The sequence below is a fragment of the Canis lupus genome, chromosome 25, assembly GCF_011100685.1.
Source record: "Canis lupus familiaris isolate Mischka breed German Shepherd chromosome 25, alternate assembly UU_Cfam_GSD_1.0, whole genome shotgun sequence".
Lineage (NCBI taxonomy): Eukaryota > Metazoa > Chordata > Mammalia > Carnivora > Canidae > Canis > Canis lupus.
In genome coordinates, this window is record NC_049246.1 from 37,603,246 (window position 1) to 37,620,690 (window position 17,445).

The 17,445-nt window shown below is 45.1% G+C and overlaps 1 protein-coding gene across 4 annotated transcripts in view; it reads left to right on the plus strand.

Moving 5' to 3' along the window:
• Positions 1-2,491: 2,491 nt before the first annotated feature.
• The window catches only part of FBXO25 (F-box protein 25), a 67,092-nt gene continuing 52,138 nt past the window's right edge, over positions 2,492-17,445 (plus strand). Inside the window, exon 1 of one of the 4 annotated variants that reach the window (XM_038573945.1) lies at positions 2,492-2,639. The gene's annotated coding sequence lies outside the window, so the exon portion shown is untranslated. Of the gene's footprint in view, positions 2,640-11,849; positions 12,060-17,445 lie in introns of those variants that run through there. The other 3 variants (XM_038573947.1, XM_038573944.1, XM_038573946.1) reach the window with 3 other exon arrangements.

The following is a 17,445-nucleotide window of genomic DNA, read 5'->3' on the forward strand; positions in this document are numbered from 1 at the left end:
CACAGAAGGAATGTCAAAGCCACAAGTTATATTACCTAGGACCCACCTCTGGAAGATGGAAGACCACAGACAACTCTTGTGTGCAACATTCCAGGCATGGCCCGGCCATAGGGTTTTATTTTTTTTTTCTTATTTTTGCACATTTCTTAACCAAAATGCTGTCTGAAATACTATCATTTTCCTCCTGGCACAGTGGGAAGTACTCTGGAAGTTGACAATGGGTTGAGCGTACAGGGATAATTTAATAGTTTGCTTCAGAGACTGTGTTCGTGGTGAGCCCGGCAGCATTTGCTGGAGAAGTCCTCTTGTTTGGTGTCAGAAACCAACACGGTTAATAGGTGTCAAGCAAATGTTTCCCATGCACACAGCAGTGTTTACAGAGTAGAGCCACTAGCGTTTTGAGTTTGTTCCTCCTGTGTACACATTTTGGCGCCCACCCCGGGCCAAGTTCCAGAATGTGGTAACATCTGAGTCAATGAAGCTTTGCTCCACCAACATTCATGGCTTAATCACTCTGTGCCCGATTCTCTTTTATGTCTCCTGTAGAAGGTCAAGTACGGGAGTACTTGTCTGTCTTCATGGAGTCTCCAGTTCAGACCACAGAGGTGGTCCTAGGCCCCGCTGGACCCGGGAACGCTGCCCTGTGTGAAGGCTCCCTCAGAGGTCACCCTGTTGCCCAGCAGCGACATCCCAGCTGCATGCTGTCTGTTGTCCATCTGGATGTGGTCTTTGGGAAAATGTGTTTTCAGGTCCTCTGCCCATATTTTTTTTCAAGTTTTTTTTTTTAATTTTTTTAATTTTTTATTTATTTACGATAGTCACACACAGAGAGAGAGAGAGAGGCAGAGACACGGGCAGAGGGAGAAGCAGGCTCCATGCACCGGGAGCCCGATGTGGGATTCGATCCTGGGTCTCCAGGATCACGCCTTGGGCCAAAGACAGGCGCTAAACCACTGCGCCACCAAGGGATCCCAAGTTTTTTGTTTTAAGATTTTAGTTATTCATGAGAGACATTGAGAGAGGCAGAGACACAGGCAGAAGGAGAAGCAGGGGGAGAAGCAGGCTCCATGTATGGCGCCCGAAGTGGGACTTGATCCTGGGTCTCCAGGATCAGCCCTGGGCTGAAGGCGGTGCTAAACCGCTGAGCCACCCAGGCTGCCCCCTCTGCCCATTTTTTATTCAGACTGACTTCTTTACATTTGAGTTGTGCAAGTTCTTCATATATTTTGGTTCTTTCTTTAAATGATTTTTTTTTTTTGTATTTTGGTTCTTAACATCTTATCAGATAAGTGATTTACAGTTTTTTTCTGTTCAATAAATTGCCTTTATTTTATTGATGTTTCCTTTGCTGAGCAGGAGCTTTGTAGTTTGCTGTAGTCCCACTGGTTGATTTTGGCTTTCTGCCTATGGTTTCCTCTAGGGGGTTTATGGTTTCAGGTCTCATGTTCATATTTTTAATCCATTGAGTTAATTTTTGTGTGTGGTATAAGGTAATGCTCCAGTGCCCCTATTTATTAGAGAGACTGTCCTTTCTCCATTTTATACTCCTGGCTTATCTTAAACTAATCGACCATAGATGTGTGGACTTGTTTCTGGGATATCTACTGTTCTGTTGATCTACATGTCATGATCTAGGTGTCTACATCTACAGACACGTAGATCACAAAACTGTAGTTTTGTGATACAGTTGAAGTCAGGGGGCATGATGCCTCCAGCTGTGTTTCTCTTCCTCAAGATTGCTTTGGCAAACCAATATTTAATGTTCTACAGTTATATAAAAGAAGTAAGGAGAATGTTGTCTCAGTCCATTCGGGCTGCTATAAAATCATGCCACAGACTAAGTGGCTTCTAAACAACAGAAATTTATTTCTTTTAGTTTCAGAAGTTGAGCAGCCCAAGATCAAAATACCAGCATGGGGAGGTGAGGACCCTCTTCCTGGTTCACAGCAGCACCTTCTCACTGTGTTCTCACCTGGTAGAAGGGAACAAGGGAGCTCCCTGCAGCCTATTCTATTAATTTGTTTTTAAAGATTTTATTTAGTTATTAGAGAGAGAGCGAGAGCACAGTAGGCAGAGTGGCAGGTGGAGGGAGAGGGAGAAGCAGATTCCCCACTGAGCAGGGAGCCCGATGTGGGGCTCCATCCCAGGACCCTGGGATCATGACCTGAGTTGAAAGTAGATGCTTCACTGACTGAGCCACCCAGGGGCCCTTGGAGCCTATTTTATAGTGCAGTAATTGCATTCACGAGAGCTCCACCCTCATGCCTTCACACCTTCCAAAGGCCCCACCTACTAGCATCATTATATTGGGCGTTAGGATCTCAACATAGGAATTTGAGGAGACACGGATATTCACATTATATTCATGTCAAACTTAAGTACATAAGCAACAAAGTCTGTAAATCTCTTCATTTATCAACACTCGTGGTATGTTCTTTCAGTTATATTGTGACATCAATAGAATCTTTTGGCCTGGAATGACAACAGGTATATTTAACATTGTTTGCATTGGAAATGTGTTTCATTCATTTGCTTGCTCATTCATTTATTTAACAAGTATCTGTTAGATGTCCACTCCTTATCAGGCACAGCCTAGAAGCTTGGGATACATCTGTGAACAAGAGGCCAACATTTCTCTGGTAAAGCTTACATGTTAGGGGTAATTAATAAGTAGAACATACAGTAAATTAAATGGTACAAAAATAGGGCAGTGTGAGGGGGTTTCTGGGTATTTGGGGGAGGTTGTAATTTTAACTAAAATATTGAGGGTAAGTCTAATGAGGAGGTGATATTTGAGCAAAGATTTGGTAAGGTGAGGAAGCCATTATTTATAAATGTGTGATACTTGGAAGTTAAAGCACCCTCCAGCTGGGAATTACCTGTTCTCCTACCAACTTGTTCACTCAGTTGCAGTTTTTGCAAGACACAACACAGTGTAGACACTGTCTACAGGCCAATTTTCTTTCCAGCCCAGGATAATAAAAGGTAAAGCAAGAGGTGACTTGACTTGTAATAGCATGAATGACAGTAAACCTTTGTCTCTTTCTTTCAGAGTTTGATAGCTCTAGACACGTGGTAGCACAATTGTCCTTCAGGCAGAGAAGAGTCATCTGTGCAAAATGTTTTTTCCTTAAGATTCTTCTTTAAAATACATGCCATTTTCCATGGACCCATGAGGTTGGCTGACTCATAATGCAAGCAGAATATTTTCTGTCAGTGTGATTTTTCTCCTGGTGGGGAAATACAATATCTAGAAATAGTAATCTTCCTGACTTGCACTTATTTACTTCCTTGTATGTGGCTTTGCACTACTTGGATTGAACATCCATATTGCCTTAAAAAGAATGTAGAATTGAAAAGCAGAACAAAGCATAAATGTCTGACTTCTGCTGTAGCCAGTCTACATGAGTCAGTGTAATCAACACACAGAAATGAAGCTAATGTCTTTATACTGTGATGCATCATTTGCACCACTTGACTGAGTCACTCAAGCAGAGTGGCCATACTGACCCTTTGGGACTTCCATGAGTATCTGTCTACATGGTACCCATGGGTCCTAGAGCAGAAAGACCTCACCTATGCCTAAATCTCATCAAGGTCAACGAATGACTCACCTGTGACCTTCCAATTACCATGCCCTGGACATGTGGAAGTACCTCCTCCAATAAGAGAGGCCAAAGCATTTTACAACCTCGTGGGTAATAGTAATTTAGAAGAAAAATACCCCCCCATCCCCAGGCTTGAGTGGGATAGATAATACCCATCTGGAGTTTAGTTGAAGACATTTGATTTTGGTTCTGAAATTTCTCTGCCTTCTAGTTCTCACAGGAAAGTTGATAGTTAATTCTATTAGATTCATGCAGAAACATTCACATTTTAATTGTCTTTTATTTTCTTAAAAGGAGGACTTTAGAAGGCTTTAATCTGTTCTAAGTGCTCTACACAGTTCCCTCCTAGAAGTTTAAACTTTTGTAGGTTTTTTTTTTTAATAGATTTTATTTATTTACTCATGAGAGACAGAGAGAGAGAGGCAGAGACATAGGCAGAGGGAGAAGCAGGCTCCCTGAGGGAAGCCTAATGTGGGATTCGATCCCAGGACCCCAGGATCATGACCTGAGCCAAAGGCAAATGCTCAACCGTTGAGCCACGCAGGTGCCCCACCTCTACCTCTGCATGCATGGATTACAACATTGCTGCCAGCTTTCTGTGCCTTCTTTTCTCAAATTTCCTAAACATGAATTAATAGGATTTAATTTGCCAGAATGCTGAAAGTGTCTCATAGCTGAACTTCTAATAGCTAAGTAGATTAACTCATTTCCATATGGCCAGAGGGAATCCTTCACCCATTAACTGATAAAGGAACACCCCAAAACAGTAACTATCATCATTAGTATTCTCCTTATCCCAGAGGAATGCACTTAATCACATATTAGGACAAGGGTCTCCTGGTTATTTGACAACTGGACAAACAGGTTATAACCAATGCACATGTGTGTATTGTTGCTTGTATTTAGCTCTGTAGCTGCATTTACTACATTCTCTTTACTTCTTCATGTGGATCTGAGATCCTGCCCTTTTACCACAGCCTTCAAGACCCCCATGAGTGTTTCTCATAGGGCAGCTTTTCTATTTATATATATTTTTCAGTTTTTGTTTATTTGGAAATATCTCAGCCTCTCCATCTTTGAAGAGTAATCTGGTTGGGAATAGATTTCTTGGTTAACACTCTTACTTTCAGCACTTTGAATATGTGCTCTCACTGCTTCCTGGCCTCTATGGTTTCTGATGAGAAATCAGCTGTTAGTCTCCTATCTTTTGTACGGCTTTTCTCTTGCTGCTTTTAAGAGTCTCTGGTTTTGGCTTTTGACAGTTTAATCATTATGTGTGTCTAAGGATGACTATCTTTTGAATTTATCCCACTTGGGGATAAAACTTGCATATTGAGATTCTTGGATATGTAGATTAATGTTTTCCATCAAATTTGGGAAATTTAGGGGATGCCTAAATTTGGGTGGTTTAGTCGGGTAAGCATCTGCCTTTGGCTTAGATCATGATCCCATGGTCCTGGGATTGAGCCCCGCATCAGACTCCTTGCTCAGTGGGGAATCTGCTTCCCCCTCTCACTCCCCCTGCTTTCTCTTTCTCTCTCTCTTATTGTCTCTCTCAAATAAACAAATAAAATCTTTGAAAAAAAAACTGGGAAATTTAGACTTCTCAAATATTATTATTTTTTCAAATATTCTCTCTTTTTTTTTCTTCCTTCTTCTTTCCTATTATGCATATATTGGTACACTTCATGATGTCTCACAGGTCCCTGAGACTTTGTTCACTGTTCTTCTCTCTCTCACTCTTTTTTGCAGCCAGGAGTAGGCACATGATTGAGATACAAGTAGAAATGTTGTGTGGGACTTTCAGAAAATTGTTTTAGGAGTATCCATATATGCCTTTCTTCTTTCCTTCTTTCTTCCTCTTACCTAGAATGTAGATATAATGGCTGGAGCTCCAGTAACTACCTTGGACATGAGTTAACCTTAAGGACGGAGACCATCTAAGGACATTCGGGTGGCTCAGTGGTTGAGTGTCTGCCTTTGGTTAAGGGCATGATCCCAAGGTCCTTGGATTGAGGCCGGCATTGGGTTCCCCACAGGGAGCCTGCTTCTCCCTATACCTGTCTCTGCCTCTCTCTCTGTGTCTCTCATGAATAAATAAATAAAATCTTAAGAAAAAAAAAAAAAAAAAGGATGGAGACCATCCTCGTCAGGAGTGCTCAGCTCCTCTGCTGACAGATGACCTCCCATCCCTCATAGCTTCTTGCTGGGCCACCAGTGCCCTTGCTGTTCTGCTTGTGTAATTCCCCTTAATAGACTTTGCTCATCCATTAGGGCTGCACCTTTCTGCTCCTCCTGGGAGGATATAGTCAGTCAACCCCCATAAAGCAGAAGGACAGAGTGATGATGGCAAGAGACCAGGGTGACCTAAAGTGACTGGAAGTCTGGAGCTGTTGGGGATCCAGCCCAGTGAGTGCCCAGACATGCTGTTGTTAAAGGCTGCAGGCACCTTAGCCATTATACTGAATACATGTTGGTCTAGCATTTGGACATAGGGAGAAACACCTAGAGATTTCAGGTTCGGATGACAGCAGACACAGAAACCCATCTCTTGTGTTGGGGAAAGAAAGCCGTGTTTGTGGTAGGAGGCTTGATTTCAGTGTGGGTTCTATTCCCCCCACACCTGCATGGGAGTCATGGAGAAGTGGGCCTTATCTACAAGGACGGGTTAGGTTCCCTAGTCAAGATGTCTCTCCATTCTAAGGATCTATTTATTGTTAGTTTATTTCATTATTCAGATCTGATGTAATGCAACACAGAAACACCAGCACATGCGGCCTTGGAGATCATCTCAGGTGACATGCTAACATCAGCACCATATTTGAAGGGATTCTAAAGACTGGACCCATTGCAGTGTTTCAGCAATGGTTGCATTGTGTAGATCAAGTAGTTCCAGCTATAATTGGTGCCAGTTTGTTACATTTCTCTCTCCCCTCTCCACAGTTAGATTTGCAGGGCTCTAGCAATGTAGAGTCCTTGCCTTCAGAGAGCTTGCAGTCTTGATGAAAAACTGAGATTTTTTTTTTTTTTTTTAGGTCAGAGGTAGGGCTGCCTTGGGATTTAAATAACTGAGGAGTTACAAGATATTCTGGTTGTCTAGTGAATGGAAAGGAGCACAAATATGCAGAGGCCTGGGGAAGGTGCTTCTAATCTAGCAGTTACTAGATTAGAAGAGCCAGAAGTCAATTCTGGATCCACTTCCACCTACTGTAGGGTCCTGGCAATATGCTTAGCTTCCTGGAATCCTCGGGGATCTCATCTTCAAGACATAATAGGGCTGACCTTCCAGGTTATTTTGAGCGTAAGTCAAGCAGAGCATTTGGCGCAGAGCCTGGTGTGTGGTGAGTGCTAAGTGAATGTTACTCACTAATATTGTCATTATCAGTGTTGTTGCTACATAAAGACACGGGAGTTGACCCACGTCTTAAAAAACAGGGTCATGTGGACAGGCCAAGTACAACGTGGGACCCCATGCACATGCTCCCTTCAAGTTGTGGATAAAGTTTCAAGTTACTGGAGCTGGGAGATACTTAGAAATCTATCATCCCTATTTCTAGGTTGGAGTATCTGCTCTCCAGGATTTACCATTAGAGGGAAGTGAGTATGTCTCTAAGAGATGTTACAAAAATGTCACCCTGTGGGATTCTGTACTCAGTTATGAAACAATGCTTCTTATCTCTCACTTGCCAAAGTGAATTTTAGTATCTTCTTTGGACTCTGCTGGGTTACAAAGATTTCTTTGTACCTATGACTCCCTATAAACATTACTACCCATTTATGCAACTGCTTTGCCCCTTTCTTGTGTTTTTTTTTTAAAAAGATTTTATTTATTTATTTATGAGAGACACAGAGAGAAAGGCAGAGACATAGGCAGAGGGAGAAGTAGGCTCCATGCAGGGAGCCCGATGTGGGTCTCAATCCCCAGACAGCCAAAAGTAGACGCTCAACCACTGAGCCATCCAGCCGTCCCTCTTGTGTTCTTTTGAATTGTGATTTAAATCTTGGATTGTCCTTTAACAGTTCTGAAGTATACTTCCTTATTCACAGAGCACACGCTTCTAGATGTCAACGAAGGTTTCTACATTTTCTGCATTTCTCACAACTCTTAATATGATTCTGGGTATGGGTAAGCACTGAACACAGTTGTTGGTTTGATTTTTTTTTTTTTGAATTCAATACGTTGCATACAATTTGACTAGGAATATGTCAGAGAAAAAATATGTTCCCAAAGTAAAAAATACATACTGGCCTATTGAGGTGTAACACAGAGTGAAATGGGAAATCAGATTTAACACGTTCAGATTCTTGCCCCAAACAACAGTTAACATTTCCATAGTCCCAGAAATTTGCCTCTGTCCCTTCCCTTTGCCCCAGAAGCCACTACTGACAGGATTTCTATCACCACATGTTAATTTTGTCTATTCTAGAATTTCACATGAACAAATCTTATGAATCCTACAGTACATAGTTTTTGGTGTCTGCATTCTTTTCACTAAGACAATATTCATGATTATCATCTGTGTTGTTACATGCAACAGTATTTAAAAAATTTTTTTAAAAATTTATTTACCCATGAGAGACACAGAGAAAGAGAGGCAGAGACACAGGCAGAGGGAGAAGCAGGCTCCATGCAAGGAGCCCAACGTGGGACTCGATCACGCTCTGGGCTGCCCCCATGTAGCAGTATTATATGTATTTTAATACAAGGGAGTAGTACTCCATTACTCAAATGTGCCACAGTTTGTTAATTTTGTTAATATACTTTTTTGGGGATAGATCTCTATGTTGTTCTCCTAACGACTGCTATGAGTGCAGTGCTACTACTCTGTGTGCTTTTTGTGAACATGTTTGAATTAGCTTTGATAAATACCTAGAGGTGGAATACGTGGGGCCATATGTATTAATGTAAATATGTCTATAAGCAGGATTCTAGGTAGCCTGGCATTTTACATGTAGACTGGCTCACTGTCTAAAACATGCAGGAAAAATAGAAGGAAATAAAGTTCACTGGATGCATGGATACAAAACTTAATATATTTAATATTCCTGATAGCCTGAGAGGTAGATTGTGGTAACTGCACTTCCAGGCGAGAAACCAAGCCCAAAGGTTGTTATTGCCCAAGGTTGCCTGTCTAGGCATCTAGATGATGGTCCCAAGTCTGTTGAACTCCCACGTTTGTGTTCTAGCTCCAGAATCGTGCCCACTTGGGCAGTGGGGTCAGCCTGGCTGTGGCATCATACTAGGCTGAACATACAGGTTTTTGAAGCTGAATGAGAGTTTGTGGGGTTGCAAACAGGTTACTACCTGGATCAAACCTGTTTGAAGGTATGTTTTGTTTGTCAAGTACAGAGCTTCAGAAGCTGGTGGATGAGACACCTCTGGGTGGCTCTGTTGTCTTCATGTTGTCTTCATGTCTTCATCCATTCTGATGTCTCACACTTACCATGTGCTCCTGCCTCCAGCTTAGTTTACAATCCCAAAATTTCATTCTAATCCCTACTTGAAATATAAAGAGACTTGGCACTAAGACAAAACAAATAAGCAAACAAAAAGATGGGCTGAGCCTGAGTCTTGCCTCAGCCCATGTGACTTTCCAGTGCCTTCCTGGAGGCCTCTCTGTCAGAGGGGCTTGTTTCTGCCCCTGAATTCCCTTCTCATTTTGTACCTCCTTGTACTCCTCATCACGCTGTTTTCTCACTGCGTATTTGCCGTCCTCTATCTGCATTAACTTGTGAGCTCCTGACAACTGGAGATTTCAAGTGTGTATTCAGAGCATCTCCTGGTGTTTAGCATGTAGCCTGCATGACACAGACTCTGGGGACACTGTACATTACCCTGCCAGCTCTATATCAAGTCAATTGGGCTTTCTTTTGGTGATGCAGCTTGGTTTTTGTTACTTTGGCCTTATTGCTGTGTGGAAAGCTGAATTAGTCTTCACATGTTGCATAGAAATTCCACTACATAGAAGTGTTGCAGAGAGGGTGTGATGAAGAAAGACCATTCCCTGAGCTCTGAGGGATTACATCACGCTCGTGCCAAGAGGCTCAGGGATGTTTACCCTGTTCTGTGCAGCGGCTGGGGAGGTCAGGGAGATGGCTGTGTACTGCACTTCAGGAAGCAAAGGGGGCGGCCTGTGCTGGCCATCACCCCGGGCCCCCAGGGAGGCATGGAGGCACCCACACTACCTGTGACCAGTGACTGCCTGGCTTCCTGCTAGGAGAGACACTATCCTAGGGGAGGGACTGCAATCAACTTCAGTGTTCCCACAGCCTGGGATATTATCAGAATTGGGTTATTTTAAAGCAAACAAAGAAATGTGAGGTTTCCCTTCATCTTGAATGGATTTGTTAGATGGACTGAGTGCCTGTCCAATTTTGGATAAGTAGGCACCTTTTCCCAGGTCACTTTCCCCACACTGAGCACCCTCCTGCATATGCTCCTCCACAAACCCCAGGCATACCTGAACTTCATAGGAGCAATCCTCCTTGACAGCTTTTACTAGGTGGACTACGGTTACTTTGTCTCCTCTCAATCCACCAGTGGAATTCCTTCAGGAGTTAAGTGGATGTTGGCAAATTAGGCTAAATTTAATACTCTTCTTATGGCCCCCATAATGGTGCAGTGGGTGGCAATATCTACCAAAATTTCATATGCAGTTATCCCTACACAGCAATTCCAATTATAGTAATTTACTAGCAAATACACCACTACAATTTTTAAAATAAACAGAAAAACCATACATAGTTATTCATTGGGCATTATTTCTTTTGGCAAAATATTGTAAAGAACTTAAATGCCCATCCATGGAGAGTATTTTTAAAGGCTATGATATAGCCACCTAATGGAATCATCTGCAGCTGTGAAAGGGAGTGGGGGAAGGAGGATGGCAGTTCTTAAATTGGGGATGTAAGCAATATTGCTGTCTTGCATCCATAATCACACATACATTATTTTAAAAGTATGTGGTCAAAGAATGCTATTATAACAAGCACATTAGAAATAATTTAATTTTTTAAAACTTATTTTGGCTTTTTTGGCATTTTTTATTGGAGTTCGATTTGCCAATATATAACACGTAGTGCTCATCCTATCAAGTGCTCCCCTCAGTGCCCATCACCCAGTCACCCCATCCCCCTGCCCACCTCCCCTTCCACTACCCCTTGTTCGTTTCTCAGAGTTAGGAGTCTCTCATGTCCTGTCACCCTCACTGATATTTCCCACTCATTTAGAAATAATTTTAATAATATTTTTCCAAATGCAAATACCTACTATATGCTCCCTGCAATGTGTTCCAAATATACTTCATAAAGAAAAATACTAAGATCAAATACTTATACATTGCTCACTAGGCACTAGGCATGGTTTCATTTATTTATTTTTTATCTATTTTTAAAAGATTTTTATTTATTCATGAGAGACACAGAAATGCAGAGAGGCAGGCTGAAGGAGAAGCAGGTCTCTGTGGGGAGCCTGATCTGGGACTTGATCAGGGACTGGGACAGGATCCGAGAATCCCAGCCTGAGCTGAAGGCAGACACTCAACCACTGAGCCACCCAAGGGCCCTCAGGTATGGTTTTAGATATTTTTGCATCTGCCCGCATTGGATTCTTAAAAACCCCCGTTTCACTTATGGGGAAGAGGAGGCGGAGGCTGCGTCAGGCCTCCCTTCCTTCCCGCAGCATCTCAGCATCCCCCCCCGCAAGCTGGCCTGCAGCCCCGAGCTCGGCCACCTGACCCGCTGATCCCCCTCTCCCCTTCCCGACCGCTGACACCCTCCTTCTCAGTCCCTGATGGAAGAAGCGCGCACGTGCGAGCTGATCCGCAGGTGTTTCCCGGCTTCTGGGACTGAACGATCGGATCCTCTAAGCTGTAGATAACCGGAAAATGCTCGCTCCCTAAGGTTAAGGACTAAGATAACGGGGCGCACGGAACTGCACACGGGGGCACATGTTCACCGCCTTCCCGAGGCTCGGGTTGTTTCGGGGAGCAGCGAGGGGGCTGGAGCACACTGCGATCCGCGGCCCCGAGCGGTGACCCCCGCAGCGGCCGCCGCAGGCACGTAGGCAGGAGGCGGGCCCCCCCCCCCCCGCCAGGACACCGCCCCGCAGCACGCCTGCGCGTTCCGAGCCCCCCCGCCCCGCCGCAGCCGCATCCACTGGGCACGCGCAGGAAGGAGGCGGCGCGGAGTCCACTGCGCATGTGCACGCCTCGGCCTCGGGGAGCCGGGTAGCAACACGGCCACGCGGAGCCGCACCTGCCAATCAGCGCGGCCCGGGGCGGGGCTTCGGGTCTGCGCTCCCCGGTAGGCGGCGGGCGACTTCCGGCAATAAACCTCCGCTCGGCGGTCAGGTGGGGACCCAGGGCGTCCGCGCTCCCGGCGGGGACTGAGGCAGCGCGCGCTCCAGGTGGGGACGGACCCCTCTCCCCCACCCAGCCCTCCCCGCGCCAGGTAGGGTCGGGGGCCCTGGGCACGCCGGGGGGCGGAGGCGCTGCTCAGCCGCCCTCGCCGCCTGCCCTCGGCCGCCGCCCACTCCCGCGCGCCCGCGACCCCCCGCCCCTGGCCTCCCGCGCCGCGGGCGCTTCCTCGGGGTCTGCGCGGCCCCCGACGTTGCCCGGCGCCTCCCGCCTGCGCGCCCGCGGCCCCAGGCCCTTCCTCCCGGGGACACCTGCCGCCTCCGCCCTGCGGTCCGCGCCCCACCTGCCCCCCAGCACCCCCGTCCCGGTCCTCGGCCGCGCCCCGCCTGCTGCCCAGTCCCCGTCCCGGTCCTCGTCCGCGCCCCACCTGCCCCCGGCACCCCCGTCCCCGGTCCTCGTCCGCGCCCCACCTGCTGCCCAGCCCCCGTCCCCGGTCCTCGGCCGCGCCCCACCTGCCCCCCCGGCACCCCCGACCCCGGTCCTCGGCCGCGCCCCACCTGCCCCCCAGCACCCCCGTCCTGGTCCTCGTCCGCGCCCCACCTGCTGCCCAGCCCCCGTCCCCGGTCCTCGTCCGCGCCCCACGTGCGCCCCAGCACCCCCGTCCCCGGTCCTCGTCTGCGCCCCACCTGCACCCTGGCACCCCCGACCTCAGTACGCGCCCCACCTGCCCCCCGGCACCCCCGACCCCGGTCCTCGTCCGTGCCCCACGTGCCCCCCGGCACCCCCGTCCCCGGTCCGCGCCCCACCTGCCCCCCGGCACCCCCGTCCCGGTCCTCGTCCGCGCCCCACCTGCTCCCCAGCCCCCTCCTGTCCCCCGTCCTAGTCTGCCCCACCTGCCCCCCCCCCCCCCCCCCCCCGTCCCGGTCCCCGCCCGTGCTTCACCTGCCCTGCCCTCCTGTCATCGTCCACGGCTCCAGCATCCTCCCCGCACCTGGTCCTCTGTCCCCAGCCCTTGTGCATGGTTTCAGCATCCCCCCAAACCTGTCCCTCGGTCCCCAGTCTTTGTCCAAAGTTCCAGTATCCCCCCAAAACCTGTCCCTCGATCTCCAGTTCTCGTCCACAGCTCCAGCATCCTCCTCAAACCTGGCTCTGGGTCCCCAGGCCTTCTCCAAGGCTCAGCATCTTCACTGAGGCTGCTTCCCTGAGCTGGCAGCTGATGCCTTGGCTGTACATCCTTCTCTTCACCATCAATTCGCTTTCACCCTTCGTTACAGGGTTCCACTACTCTCAGTGGGCCTATTCAACTCATTTTGAAAACTCAGGCATCTAAAGAATCCTTACTTTTCTCTGTGAAGTCCTCTTTTCTTGCCTCTTCCAAATCTGTATTCTCCAGCCCTAACCATAAGACACATTTTCTCATTTTCTCATAAGAATTCATGCTCCTCAAATGGCATTTTCCCCTCTTTATTTCCTGGTCTCTGTTTCTCTGAAGCATCTGTGACCACCTCTCAGAATTTGCAGAAAGTTCCATTTCTGATGATCAGCCATCAGTTCACTGCCTCTTGACATTTTCTGGTGATCAAGTTCCTCCGCACTTACAAACCATATTCACATTTGACCCTAAGTTATTTGGAAATCTTGTAAGGATAAGAAAGCAGTAAAAGATCAGATGCTTATGAAATTGGGGACCAGTCTTTCTTATCACAGAACGATAAAAGTTTTCTCAATTTATGTTGAAACATAAGCAAGAAGAGGAAAAGACAGTGGTTTGCCAGCTATTTTTGCTGAACACCAAACTGCCTTACTATTATCTACATTGTCACTTCTTGTGTGGGTGGGTATATGGTGCACAGCATTAACTTGAACTCTGCGCTTAAAGCTGTTATTGTCTGGAAGGAACCAATATAGGTACCACTTGCGTTTCCTTGTCCTCTTACTTAAACAGCAAAATACATGAAGCCTTTTAAAATTTATTAGAGTGTGTTTCTTGGGATGTTTTCCTTAGTGTTTTTATGTTTAGATTCGTCATTACTTTAGACTACATCTGGTGACTTAATGTAACAAGGTATCACTTAAAAAAAAAACAAACAAAACCTCACAACTTTATGACCCGTTCTTTTCACAGGGTGCTCATGAATTGCTATTGTTAAAAGTATAGTGACAGAGCAGGGGCCCTGGACTGACCATCCAGAAATGGGATTCCCAGCTCCGCCACACCCTGTGCATCAGTTTCTTTTATAAAATGGAGAATTAAGGCTGTGAAAGGGGGATGGTGACATTTTCTGTCTTTCAGGGCAGTGTGGGGCTGAGATAGGACAGGTACCATGTGTGATACATATGTGCTAGGATCATCAGCTAAGAAATGCATCTTGTTGAGGGAAGACATTTCTTGGTTCTGCATCTCTCCTGTTGTGAGTTCCTTTGGCTTGGGGAAGTCCCGTATTTCTGCAGGATTCCACCCCAATCTCCTGCCACAAGAAGAAGAGATTAAGGGAAGATCTGTAAGAGTTTAGCCCCATGTGCTCTCTGACATCAGTTAGCATGAAGTGTGGGTAAAATTGCCAACCATACCAGCTATTTCTCAACTGAGTAGCCACCCTCTGAGTAGTTGGTCTTACGTGCTTGATTTTCAGGAGTCAGTTTATGTTTTAAAATATTTTATTTACTTCAGGCAGAGAGAGAGAGAATATGGGGTGGGGTGGGTGGCAGAGGGAGAAACAGACTTCCCTGCTGAGCAGGGAGCCAGACGTGGGGTTCCATCCCAGGTCCCTGAGATCCTGACCTGAGGTGAAGGCAGATGAGTAATGGACTGAGCCACCCAGGTGCCCCTGCTTTTATTTTTGTGTTTGAAGTTTTTCAAAACAAATGTGATTTTAAAGTTCATAAAGTTATAGCAACTCAGGTCTTTTAGCAGGGCAGATAAATACATTTCCATAAAAAGTGATGGGTTGTTTGTTATTCCGAAAGTGTAGTAATATTTCCAATCTGCAAATTTAGATGTCTCAGGTTGGGAGTATTTTTGAAAATTTGATACCAGGCCTTTCAGATTACGCCGTGTCTTGTTTTTCTTTTCTTCTTGTGTTTTCCTGATGGCTTTTTCTTACTGTTTATAGTAACTCTTCTAGAGTCTGCCTTCGTTTGTGACCTGTATAGGATTGATTATACTTTAAAATAAAGCTCCATTTTGATCCAAAGAGCATATGTCAAGTCTGTGGAATCCACATGCTAAAACAAAATGAATCTTCTCCTCTGTGTTGAAGATAAAAACCCTTGAAAATGGGCTTTTAAGTTTCCCTGGTCCATGGGGCTGCACTTCATTCCTGCCACTCCATATAAATACAAACCAAGCACCTGAAATGTCAGGCTAACCATGTTCAGTTCTCACAGAAGGAGTTGCAAAAGAGTTGGTTATCTTACTCAAAACACCAAGCTGATTCTTAACTTCACAGTGAAAACTACTTAAATGTTACAGGAGTAGCTTGTGGGGCCTGAATAGAACTGTATTAAGTGGTGAGTGGGCATAGTGCTTACCTAGACAGGCCAATGTTTGTGCATCTTCAAGTGTTAAGACAAGTTTGTTAGCTGAGGAGTTGGCAGGAGGTTTCTGTCGCCTGAAGACTTGTGCTTTCTGCCTCCCGTTCACCCCACAATCCCTGGCAGGTTATTCTCAAAATAGCACTGCTCATATCACTGTGTTGCCCCAAAACATAATTATTTGGAGAATAAAGTCTAAGCGGCCTTGATACTGAAGTTTTCTGTGATCTGGCTTCTGGTCACCTTTCCAACCTACCTGTCAACCTTCCCAAAGATTTCTCTATTTCAGCCAACCAATTCAATTCTGTTCATTCTCAAAGGTGTCACATGTATTCCCAGTTTTGTATGTTTTTTTTTTTTTACCCACCATTTCTATGATTGGTATTTTTTCCCCTTGTCTTTCCATGTAATTGAGATCTAACCGTGCTTTAAGGCCAAGGTGATGCCCTGGTTTTTCCTCAGAGGTCCCAAATGATTTGCTTTTTACTGAATTTCTTTTTTTTTTTTCTTTCTGAATTTCTTTTAGTTATTCTCTTTACCACTCATTCAGTACATACATAATATATTTTTGTTTTAGATATATTTACATATATTATTTGTGTGAATTTTCTCATTTGCTGTTATCTTTTTATTTTATTTTTTTCAAATTTTTATTTAAAGATTTTTTAAAAAAAATTATTTATTCATGAGACACAGAGAGAGGCAGAGACATAGAGGGAGAAGCAGACTCCTTGGAAGGAGCCCAATGTGAGACTCAATCCCAGATCCCAGGATCATGCCCTGAACTGAAGGCAGATATTCAACCCCTGAGTCACCAGGACTCCCATCAAATTTGTATTTAAATTGTAGTTAACATACAGTATAATACTGGTTTCAGGAGTAGAATTTAGTGATTCATCACTTGCACATAATGCTCAGTGCTCATTACAGGTGCCCTCCCTCATGCCCATCACCCATCTGCTCCCCCCCGCCCCCAACTCAGCAATTGCACTACTGGTATTTACCCAAAGGATACAAAAATACAGATTTGAAGGGGTTTGTGCTTCCTGATATTTCTAGCACTATTATCAATAGTAGCCAAATTACAGAAACAGCCCAAATGTCCATCCACTGATGAATGGATAAAGAAGATGTGGCTGTTGTCTATTTAGTTCTTCGACTAGATAGTACATCTTTAGGGAGGGATTACATAGCATAATAACACATCTGGCCTGTGTTTAACTTTGTCGTTGGAGTAATCTATATTTGGTGTGTTTAGCAGTATTCTGAATAGTTGCCACTTTTTTTAAATATAAGTTTTTCTGAATCCACCATATATGATACCGAGAGGTACTTTGGCAGCCATCAGCAGTGGTCCTCACAGACATTTTTCTCTCGTATATGTTTTATGAGACTACCCTGTGAGCAGCATCTGCTCTATCCTGGTATGCACTTGCCTTCTTTGGGAGGATTGGATACTATGGGAGACAGTTTTATTAGATACCTATGCAGTGACCAGATGTGGTTGTAGCTTCTGCATTTTAGGGTGATTGGTAATTTGAAACAAGTCTGTAAGATGATACTTATAAAAACAGTGCTGAGATTTAAATAATGATTTTTAAGGATCTTCTAAAATAATTTGAATGAATGAATATGTGGCTGTTAAAGATGTGGTCTTATTGGGAATCCAAGTGTAGCAGGGTTTAGAGATCCTCTTGGTTTATGGGAAGATGAGTTCATCATATATTTTACTTTAAGGAAATGAGCACTTAGAGTTGGCCCAGAAATACTGTTGAAGACTTAGAATTTCCTTCTAACTTGTCTGTTTTAAGGCAGTATAAATGTCTACCTAATAGCCTATTTTTTGTTAGTTATAATTAATATAGTTGGGAGATTATATTTGAAAACTTCTGTCTCTCAAGTACTCTGTTAGAAATACTCCACATTAGGGAAATACTCCAAGTCTA